The 12,143-nt window shown below is 41.1% G+C and overlaps 1 protein-coding gene and 1 pseudogene across 8 annotated transcripts in view; one reads left to right on the top strand and one right to left on the bottom strand.

Moving 5' to 3' along the window:
- The window catches only part of grid2 (glutamate receptor, ionotropic, delta 2), a 491,233-nt gene that overhangs the window by 125,705 nt on the left and 353,385 nt on the right, over positions 1-12,143 (bottom strand). The gene's annotated exons all lie outside the window — the stretch shown is intronic.
- On the top strand, positions 5,526-5,644 carry LOC133500097 (5S ribosomal RNA; annotated as a pseudogene).

The raw sequence follows: 12,143 nt of genomic DNA, 5'->3' as shown, positions 1-12,143 counted from the left end.
TTGAACCCGGGACCTCAGAACTGTGAGGCCATCGCTTTCAATCTGATCCACCATGCCGCCACATTTTCCAAATGTATTACACATTTTCAGTTATATGGTGGAACGGATATTTAGTAATGATACTACATGGATGGGGACGGTGATACTCTATTAAAGTTATTCTCACTTAAAAGAAATTTCCTTAGCACACAATTTGTATCTCGTCACAATTGTGGCATCTTCGGAAGGCAATCCCCTTACCTAAAAGTAGTTAGCAATGAAGGTATGTTCTTCCCAAAAGCCTGCTTTCCAAACATATTTACATATTGGGCTGGAGGACGAGAAACTATCACATTTAACGTTAATTGGTGATATTATTGAGTGAGTAAAACTGAAATAAAATAACATAAAACTATGAAAATAATTTGTATAAACTGTTGATCTAGACAGTACACAGTATGGAATATGGAATGGCTTTTTAATGCCCGGAATACATATAGTTGGGTGTCTTGTGAAATCTGCCCATTAAGTTTGTGAGCAAGATGTTCTTGGGATTTATTCTGATTCATCAATGTCGGCCACGAAATGTGTTTGATTCTCTCGTAGTCTACAAAAATATATGAAAAAAATACAAAGCACATTCACTCAATTGCGCAGAAGCAGTGGGAGGAAATGTCAGCACATCTTATTATGGCCGATTACTTTCTATATCTGCTATGGAATCCCACACTCCAGGAATTACACCCAGCCTCGAATGTCAGCGTATTCGTCCTCTTTTTTGTTGTTGTGCACAAATTAGTAGCTCATACATGGAGGGTGTGTCAGAAGTCATTTTGGGAGCATGCACGTACCTTTAAGTGCACAAGCCAGTGATAAAAAAGACTTTGGGAGAATATGGGCTGAAGCCAGTAAGTCAGGAACAGTGTTGATAGCGCGAACCGCGGTGTGACAAGTGAATATTAAGACTGCTATAATTGGATATGCTTTGTGTAGTTTGATGAAATTATGTCATGTCTTTTTCTTATGAGACTTTTGTGCCAAGCACACAAAGATGTCTCTATGACAACTTCCCGCGACAGAACAGAATAAATTAAGTTGTTATTTTTTTTATTCTCAGAGGACCTGTGTTGTTCCTTGGCATCTGGTGACACTAACATGGAACCTTTAAAGTCGTATGACCGCAGATTCGTACAATTTGTATGCAGGTTTTCAGGAAATAGACAGCTCTAGAGTCGCAAAATAATATGTCATGCAAGATCTCAGTATATCTCACGAGACTTAAACTCTGTGACCAACGATAGCACAGGTGTCAAACCTGTAACCCGGGGGCCATATCCGGCATGTAATATTTTATGTGGTCCGCGAAAGGAAATCATTAGCGCTGACTTCATGTTTCTTATTAAAATACCAAAATTGCAAATATTCACTTTTAGTAATGCTGACACCGCAAGCATATTTTTTTCATTACCAATCTCCCTTTCAGAAAAAAATATGAATAATTTCTTTTTAAACCTGAATAATAGTTGAACAAACCATATTTTACTGGCGTCTGATTTCTGAAGTACTTATCCTTGAGGTGCTCATAAATTTTGAGTTCATGGGTTTACAGTCTTACCAGCCCTTTGAGGGAAACCATAACTATGATGTGGCCTGGGACAAAAAATGAGTTTGACAACTGAAAATTGTTTTGCTTTTCTATATCTTTTTAATCTTGGAAAGTTGTACACTCTGTTTATGCTGCACAGTACAATACGACTCGATGGACTTGAAGAACAGATTTTTAAAACGTTAACTAGTTTTCGAAGATCCACATGGTAGAATGTGTCCGCAAACATTTTTTGTAGACGATTAATTTATGATCACAATTAGGTCATTTATTTATTTTTTTGCCATTAACTCTGGCAATCTTGTGATCTCGTTGTTCTTCATGTGGTTTCAGGTTCAAATATTGCCTGTGAGCTTACGTGCACTCCCTGAGCATGTGCAGGTTCTCCAAGGTGTGCTACGTTGTCCATAGGTGTGAACATGGACGGCTTGCCAACAAGTCCACGTTCAACCTGATACGGCTAATTACATTTAATATGTACTCATTTTGTGCTTATTCTCAGCCTTAAAATGATGTAAATAGCATCCACATAATACCAATTTACAAGGAATGTTCAAATTACTTGCTTTGACAATAAAACGTGAGGAATAAATCAAATCTGGCATGATGTGAACTAGCAAGTGACTCTGCAAGTACACAAAAGAGCACAAATAAAGAACAAAAAGAAACGGGTCCACAATTAGAGGCGTTGTGGACTGATGGCAAGCGTTCTGTGCTGATTATTAGGCTGTACATTTTGTTGTGCCTGATCACTGCTACACTTTCATTTGCGTCCTTTTTCCTTCACTCACACCACCACACACACACACACACACACACACACAACACACACACCACACACACACCACACACACACACACACACACACAACACACACACACACAACCTGACTATGGTGAAAGTGGGAACAAAACAAGCTCTGTTCTGATTTCCCAGATGAGCTGCAAGCTGTTTTATTACTTGCTTGGGAGTGTTCGGATGATGTGTGTTAGTGTGTTTGTGTGTGTGTGTGTGTGTGTGTGTGTGTGTGTCAAGGGAACGCTCTTCCACCTCCTCCTACTACTACTAGAACACGTGCCCACTTCAAACTTTCCACATTAACATCCTTCGTGACGCAAAATTCAGAGGTGATTCACATAACTTTGAAGTACCTTCAAGATGGTTTTCAGGTGTTCGAAGCGCCTAAAAACTGGTAGTAAATTGTCTTTATGAACGACCATTTCACTTTGAATCAGCTTTATTGGCCAAGTGTGTAACATCACACAAGGAATGTCTCCGGAAGTCGGTGTCGCCCTGGTATGACATTCAGAACAAAGAACAAACTAACAAGAAAAACTAAGAACAAGAGACATTCAGTTAATCGGAACTATTTCTGTACAAGATGCAGAGTCTTCTCCACTTAGAACAGTTATGAGTTATTATGTTATCATGTTAGGTTTGTACAGAGAGCCTTTACCCATATGTGGTGCACCGTTATAGTCCAGTGCAATGACAGTTGTGCAAAGGGAGCAGGTTAAAGTGACAAATCGTGCGATAGTCCACAGAATATATTATGAATACTAATACTAATAATACTGACCGAAAGAACAAGATCCCGGATACAAGCGACCGAAATGAGTTTCCTCCGCAGAGTGTCCGGGCTCTCCCTTAGAGAACGGGTGAGAAGCTCAGTCATCCGGGAGGGGCTCACTGTCGAGCCGCTGCTCCTCCGCATTGGGGGTAGCCAGATGAGGTGGCTGGGGCATCTGATTCGGATATCTCCCGGACGCCTCCCTGGCGAGGTGTTCCGGGGATGTCCTACTGGAAAGAGACCCCGAGGACGACCCAGGATACACTCTCGAGACTATGTCTCGGCTGGCTTGGGAACGCCTCGGGATCGCTCTGGAAGAGCTGGAAGAAGTGGCTGGGGAAAGGGAAGTCTGGGTATCCCTGCTGAAGCTAAGTCCCCCACGACCCGACCCGTAAAAGCGCTAAGATAATAGATGGATGGATGGATGGATGGATAAATACTGACTGGACCAGCATGATGTGAGGGTGTGTCCCAACAATGGCACAAGGCAGAAAATAATAGGTTCGCTGAACAAGAATTTAATGATGTCATTGCTAGAGGGAAAAAACAGTTCTAATGCCTGCTACCCGACAGAAGAAGCTGGAAGAGCTGTTTGGCCAGGATGGGGAGGGTCCGAAAGGATCCTGCCCGCTCTATACCTAGGTTGAGTGGCGACCCCATCGTTGAGCGGGAATTGAACCCACATTGCCTGCACTAAAGTCAGGCGTGTGTCCCGGTCAACCATCAGTGACTTCCTTTTTTTTCAATTCAATCATGTTCACACAGTCCTCCCCGTCCACAAGTATAAAAACATGGAGCAAAGTCCACCGGGACTCTTAAGTGGTGTTAAGATGCACAGCTGGAATAATCTAAAGCCATTAAACCACACCAGGGTTATCAAAAATACATGCGCAATACATATAATGGCAGAAATAATACATGAGACTACATGTGGGGAGAATGAATGTAACAATGTATCGAACAGTTGGATTTATGAACTTTCACAGACGGGACTTGTTTGACATGTTTCTCCTCTTAACTGTCGGGTTCTCAAGGAAGACATCTTAAATGACTTTTTGATCATTTATTTTGAATAATTCACACCCAAACAAAATGTTTCTTCACGTGCACATAAAATAAGTGCTGTAAATGTTACAATACTTTGTGTACAGAAACAAATTTAAGTGCACTTACTGCTCTTATCTCGAGTGGTCAACTCAAGTTGAGCAACACAGCACACCACATATCTATCGATATCTCTTGACGATTATAAATCTCCTATAATAATAGTCTTCACACACCCCACACCACCACAGAATAATTGCTCATGATAATCATTCAAACTCATGTGAACAATGAGGATTTGATCACAAAAAAAGGGAAAATGTTCAAATTTGGCTATATGATCCATACGTGTCAACACGTTTTAACAAGTTCAATTTGAACAAGTGCTAGGAGTTATTGTTAATATATTTATTATGGACTTGCAAGAAAGCCAAAATATCATCCTTGCTTCGAAGAGTCTTGTTGACAGGACGAGCTCCTATTATACAGATGGAACAGTATCTTCCTAGAGGTGGCCAAGGACAACTCCATCATAACCAAAGTATGTGCCACATCATCACTAAAAACTGTACCTTTGTTCATTTCATCCGCTCACCCCTCCTTTTGACCTTGTGTTTTCTAAAAAGTACGTGTACGTGAGAGGCTGGTTCAGAACGTGTTTGGAGACTGTAACTGGCCTGTCTCTCACGTCCTCCTGATCAGAAGAAAGACTTTATTTGTGCAATTATTCCAGCAAGTTAGGCGATAAACCTAACAATAAGCATGGCATGAGAAAAGTAAAGAGATGGTCGGAAGAGAAATGTAAAATCCAATGCTATATGGTCACTTAATAAACACGGCCACAGCCACACAAACACCTTGAATTTATAGGCTGAATCCGGTAGTGGGCCGAAGGAAGTAGAACAAAACACATGGCAGGATTGCATCGACAGCAGTAGGAAAATTGCTAATCCGTGTGTCCGTCAAAAGAGTCCAACAGTTAGACAGTCAGTCAGCCAGCCAACCAGTGATCTGCTCACTTACGACTAAGTATACCTATGTTGCTTAAAGCTTAGAAGAACTGACAGACATAAGGGCGCTGTGGGAGGGATGCTATATTCGATGCAACCCTCAGTAGGGTACCGTACACTTCTAGAAATAATGTGAGTGAGTGGGAGCGGGGTTGCAAACAGAAAAACGATTATGAAGTACTCCCATCCAAACAAGACTAGTATGTTATAATCCGAGAGGAAGCTGCTGCTGTCTTTGTTCTTTCCACCTTCCATCCTGACAAGCACTCATGTAATGAATGAAAAAAAAAAAGATCTAATGTACAACAGAAAACGTGCTTACGGCCATGCTATCCTGAGAACGCCTGATCTCATCAGATCCCGGAAGCTAAGCAGCTTTGGCCCTGGTTGGTACTTGGATGGGAGACCACCTGGGAATACCGGATGCTGTAAGCTTCTCTACCCTGCTCAATGCAGAGGGGTTGCGTCAGGAAGGGCATCCGGCGTAAAACTTTGCCAAACAAATGTGTGTTCATCTGAGATGACACGCTGTGGCGACCCCTAACGGGACAAGGCGAAAGGAAAAGTTGTAGTAGTACAACAGTAAACGTATTTCTTGATGGGCCACTCTGGGAAGCACATGGTTGTCCTGCTCTATTACAAAAGAGGTTTATTTATTTTATTATGTCAGGCTTTGTACTTTTTATACAAACACAATTTACCAAAATTCAGTCCAAGTTGAGGGTAGTCCCGTCCTAATTCTGCAACAAATGGCGTCAGGAGTGGCATGGTTAGACGTCAGGCATCTACAAATGAGCAAGACCTTTGGGACAGATCCCGGAGAGAAGTGAAGCACTCGGATGAATGGATTTAAAAAAACACGAGACAGATGCCTGCCCCCAGAAAGGGAAGACGTTCTGACAGATTTTGCCATCACAATAATTGTGTGATCTGGTTCTTATGGAAAGAACCTAGAACTTTAGTGATATGGTCTTTGGACAGGTTTCTCCAATAGAAAAGAGTTTGTTTCAATCCGGGTTGAGGGTGCTTGAATGCGGTTACTGTACATGGAGAATGTAGCCAGAAGTGGGATGCTTAGATGTGAGGCCATCAGCGGCGTAATCAGTAGTAAATTCGATTTTTGGATTTTCCAAAGCAATCGATTTGGTTTCAATTTGGCGTGAAGGTACGACTCAGAGGAGTGAAAACTGGGTCAAAAGTGAAGCAACCAGTGGCTCACCCAGATTGATTGACACTGATGTGACCGACGGTTGTAATCACTGTGTAGTTTTGGAATCTGGCTTCAATCTGGGATGAGGGAGCTACAACTCAGATGTAAGTGAAAACGGTGTCAGATGTGGGATGTTTGGTGGCCTGTCCAATAGTCACAATGCCCGAACACGGATCTTTGTGGTCATCATGAGTTTATGACTAATAAAATTGGTTTCATTCTGGATTGAGGATAATACTTCTCAGATGGAGTCAGAACTCGGCTGCTTAGTTTTGAGGCCATCCTCGGTGTGATGCTTGTGGCGAGTTTACATACTTTCTTTAATCTAATAATACTTTGTTTGAATCTGGGATAAGGGTCCTCCCTATGGGTATTCTGCCAGTGGTGTCAGAAGCGGGAGAGGGAAGTCAGTTAAACGTCTTACCCAAGCTCGAGTTGCATTTTAACATATTGTTTGTGTACAATGACATGGATTCAGCTGAGGACCGACAACTTCAAGCGCGCAGGACTTCCAATTCTTCTTAAGAGTGTTACAATCTGGCCGCTGTAGTCATTTAATATTCTCCTTTAACAGTGTCATGAAAATGTAATGCCTACAGAAGCGCAGATGGGATGTGATACCTTATTTGACTGTTGCCAGGGCCTGAACAAAGGGGTTCCTTAATGGATGCCCTTCAAGTGAGGGGTACCGCGTAAAAAAGTAGAGTGGATTTGGATTTTAAGGGGAGCTGCAGAACTGCAGTGAAGAACAAACCCAGAGAGAAGAGATGATAGTTAATCCTCTGCAGAGTTTGCCGCGGTGCATGTCCACAGCAGGCTGCTTGTGCGTATACCCACAGCGTGTGTGTGCGCTGTGCAAATGCAAATGGGTGTGTACGCAGCGTTGGGAGGGGTGGGGGGGGGGTGGGGTGGAGACAGTACACTTGTGTATTTTGTGATCCGCAGAGGCATGCAATCCTGGGCAGACTCTGGCTGCTGTAATCCGAGGTTTACACGCTGTAATGCTGCTGAAAAGCCTGCAGGCCTCGCTGCCAGGGAGGAAGAGTGAGGAAGGGGAGGAGGCAGAGGAGAAGGAACATTATAGAGGAGACACGACAGGGAAGCTATATGATGGCAATCGTAAGAAAATTGGACTTAAATTTGAAAATAATCCAATAGGAGGTAATGAAAAAAAATCTGCCTCAAACAGAGGTAATAATGCTGAGTTTTGACTGACGTCAAGAGAAGTATTCATTTCACAACATGTTTACTATTCCGGTTGCGGTGATGTACTGCTGTACTGTATCGCGCTGGGGGTATTCCCAACAGTTTCCTCCTCTTGCACGGATCGATCCGGCAACCGAAATAGATAAAAAGTTTTGTACAACATGGATCGTGAAACAAATTTGCTGAAAAGATCAAGGCTCTAAAGTGACTCAAATAAACATTACGTTTGGCTGCATACACTTCTTGGAACACCCTCAGATGCCGCAACCTTAGCTAAAAGAAAAAGAGCAAGAAAGTTTAACCTCCGTTCTTCATGAAGGTTCTGCAGGTGATCTCATCGCGACAAGTGTATATTTTTGCTCTTCTCACCGGCAATTAAAAAATTCAAACAGACAACGGCCGTCTCGTTATTCCTTGACGTTTTTTTCCCCACCCCTTTCTGGGGAGTGTTTGAAAAATGAATTTGAAAAGACACTAACGAGTTTATGAATCATAGCTTGCGGTATATTTTTGGTTTAAGGTATTAATATAGACAGCAAAAAAAAAAAAAAAAATCAGGGTGTAAATTACTTACATCTTTGCACTAATTGCTGTGGAAAATCTCAGAGGATTTCATGACTGCGTTTACAGTATTTCCTCAACACAGACATGGAAGAAAAGTGCAATGCAAGTTGACAATTAAAGAATGGAACGTGCACTTTTGGGAAGTTAGCTATTTATTTTTTTTAGATGAAGACGCTCATCAAAATCCCTAATTTGTATTGAATGATCCTTGGAAATGGCCCAAATGGGGCTGAAATGGCTGCTGTAAACGACAACGGGAGACTTCCTGTGTCTCAACATGCTTATCATGTTCTGAAGGGAAAATGGCTTCAGGGGTTGAAAGTTCAAACCTGTGGAAGGTCCTAGATTTTGTGCATGTGTTTATGTGTGTGTGTGTGTGTGTCATGCCTGCATCTGGAATTTCGTGAGAATGCACCTGCTACATTTGGTAAATTTACAGTATGCAGCACTGTTCTAAACATGCAAAGTTGCTTTACATAGGGTTAGGTGTGTCTGGTGGTCGGCACCCTTTAAGATATTGGCATTTTTACGTTTTCACCAGGATACATGGTGGCAGAAATTGGTGAAGTTTTGCGTCTGTGTCTCTTTCGGTCCCCGCAAAGGTCATTACTTTGTCAGATGAATAAAAATAAACACAGCAAGTCCTAAAGGGGCTGTCACACTACCTGGTGCTCAAGATTTGATAAGGGAACTCATGAAGTAATGAAGGTCACATAAGCGTATACATTTTATGAGATGACAGCAAAAGAGAAAATGAGGAGAGGAAATATTGGGAGAAAAAGAGGCGAGGGCAAGATGGGTTGCATATTAAACCAATGCAAATCTGTTCCCTCCTTAGTAATCACTTTGTCGCCACACACATTTGGTGTGCAAATCCTTAATGCGTATGCATATCGAGCCTTTGGAAAAAAAAAAATGATACTCTGGACGTCAGAGTCCTGATATGACAGTCTAGAATGCTGTGAGCCTCAGACATATTAGAACGGGTCAAATCAGCGACAAAAATTAACACCAAATAACAGAATAAACAAGTGCTTTAAAAATGCTCAGCAAACCAAGTTGCAGATTTATTAAAAAAGAAAAAAAAAACGTCAGTAATGAGAACCTTTGGTGATGGACGCAAATCGTTAACTTGAGTGCTATCCAAGCACTGCTGCACTTAAAGTGGCCTCCATAATCCTTAAATCGAAAACATTTGGGACCATCAAAACAATTCCTAGAACTGGACATCCGGCCAAACTGAACACACGGGGCTGAAGAGCCTTGGTGAGAGAAGTAAAGAAAAACACAAAGATCACCGTGGCTGAGCTCCAGAGATGCAGTTGAGAGATGGGAGAACGCTCTAGAAAGCCAACAATCATTGCAGCCCTCCACAACTCGGGGCTTTATGCCAAAGTAGGCTGACGGAAGCCTGTCCTCAGTGCAAGCCCGCATGTAGTTTGCTCAAAAAACAAAAACAAAAAAAAAAAAAAAACACCTGAAGGACTCCAAGATGATGAGGAATAAGATTCTCTGGTCTGATCAGACCAAGATCAAACTTTTTTATCTTAATTCCAAGGGGCGTCTGGTTGCAGTCGAAGGTAAATACGGCCAAGTACAGGGATGTGCTCAGGACCTCAGACTGAGTCGAACCTTCCAACAAGACAATGACCCGAAGCAGATTGCTAAAATAAGGGCGTGGCTTCAGAAAACCTCTGTGACAGTTCTTGAATGGCCCAGCCAGAGCCCTGTCTTAAACCCGATTAAGCATCTCTGGAGAAACCTGAAAATGGCTGTCCACCAATATTCACCATTCAACTTGACAGAAGAGAAGATGACCTGGAAGGAGGAATGGTAGAGGATCCCCAAATCCAGTTGTGAAAAACTTGCATCATCGCTAAAAGGACTCATGGCTGTATTAGCTCAAAAGAGTGCTCCTACTAAATACTAAGCAAATGATCTGAATACTTATGGGTGTGTGACATATCAGTTTTTCTTTTTTTTACAATACATCTGCAAACATTTCAGCAATTCTGTTTTTTTTTTTTTTTGTCAATATGCGGTAATGTGAGCACATCAATACGGAAAAATTTTAGCAAATGGCTGTAATATAACAAATTGATAAAAGGGGGTCTGAATACTTTCCGTACCAACTTCACATGTGAGGTTCCTTCGACATTCACTCAAAATTATCCAAAGAATGTTTTTTTTTTTTTTTTTTTAGGTACCCTGGAGGAACAAGAACTGGAGAAAAGCGACGCAAGCACAGTGAGAACATAGAAACTCCTTTCGTGGCCAGATGATGTGCATAGTAATAATACATCAATCCAGTATTCATTTTGCAAAGTACAGAGTGCAAGGTGGCAAAGTAGCAAATTCCCCCCCAATAAATTGATAAGAATAACACTAGACTTGCTGGAGAAGGAAGTTGTTAACTTCCTGGTTAAAAATGAAATGTAGACGATGAGATTCAGGGTCTGTAATATCTGATGCATACTTGAATATTCTGTCTGCTCCTTTCAAAGGCAAAATGTCCCCTTTGGAAAGAGGAATGCTCTTAGGAAAGAGGCTACAGCTTTAATTTGTGGACAAGCAGTTGCCGTAACTAAAGTAGAAAGTCTCTCATCGTCCTGTCAAGGTTGTTGGGTTTGGAAAGCGTCCCAACATGCATTGGGGCGGAAGACAAGGAAATCCAATATTCATGGCGGCCTCGCACGAGGGCGGGATGCCGCCCTAATGAAGAGTCAATCCACTCCTTGGTCCTACGCTTGGCCCTTTAACAAAATTGTTTCCTTGATGAAATCCTTTGAGTTAAAGTGGCTCTTTGGGGGTTAACAGCTGCTTTGGGAACCGCTATTATGCTAAGTGTATGTGTGAGGAAAAATCCTTAAAGTGAAAATGAGGTCTTGGGTATTATGAGAGGAATAATTGTCTGCCATTTTTAAAATGCTCAGGCCCTTATTTACTGATGATTGGTGTGGGAGTGAAGTGGCCTTGAGTGGCCGCAAAAGCAACGTCCTGCCGGAGAAGACAAATGATGTTCATATTTATTGTATTATTGTGGTCTTGATTTGCATTAGGTAGCTTAATGCTGTTGATCATAATCAACACCTTCTCTCGCAAGTGTTGGGCATTGAGTGAATGTGACTGATTCCGCACCAGTTTCCAGTTCCTCATTTCAATTCCAAATTATTCTGGACTCCTATTCTTTTAGGAAAGTGGGTAAAAAACAAACCAAAAAAAAAAAAAACCTTGCATCCTAATTTGGACACCCATATAATGATCAAACGAAAAGAAATTATGAACATCCATTTTCTTAGGCCACAGCAAAGACTAAAATGAATATTTTACTTGTGGTTCCTTACAACAAGTAAGTTAAGTTAGGTAAGTAAGTAAGGTAAAGTAAGGTAAAGTAAGGTAAGTATCTATCTATCTATCTATCTATCTATCTATCTATCTATCTATCTATCTATCTATCTATCTATCTATCTATCTATCTATCTATCTATCTATCATCTATCTATCTATCCTCTCTTGTCTCTATCTATCTATCTATCTATCTATCTTATCTCTATCTATCTATCTATCTTATCTTGTCTCTATCTATCTATCTTATCTGGTCTCTATCTATCTATCTTATCTGTCTCTATCTATCTATCTTATCTTGTCTCTATCTATCTATCTATCTATCTATCTATCTATCTATCTATCGATCTATCTATCTATCTATCATCTATCTATCTATCTATCTATCTATCTATCTATCTATCTATCTATCTTGTCTCTATCTATCTATCTTATCTGTCTCTATCTATCTATCTTATCTTGTCTCTATCTATCTATCTATCTATCTATCTATCTATCTATCTATCTATCTATCTATCTATCTATCTATCTATCTATCTATCTATCTATCTATCTATCTATCTATCTATCCATCCTTGTGTACTTAATTACTTAAAAATATATTGGCAG

The sequence above is a fragment of the Syngnathoides biaculeatus genome, chromosome 4 (assembly GCF_019802595.1).
Source record: "Syngnathoides biaculeatus isolate LvHL_M chromosome 4, ASM1980259v1, whole genome shotgun sequence".
Classification (NCBI taxonomy): domain Eukaryota; kingdom Metazoa; phylum Chordata; class Actinopteri; order Syngnathiformes; family Syngnathidae; genus Syngnathoides; species Syngnathoides biaculeatus.
The sequence above is the reverse complement of the archived record's forward strand: the minus strand, read 5'-3'. Positions and strand labels throughout refer to the sequence as shown.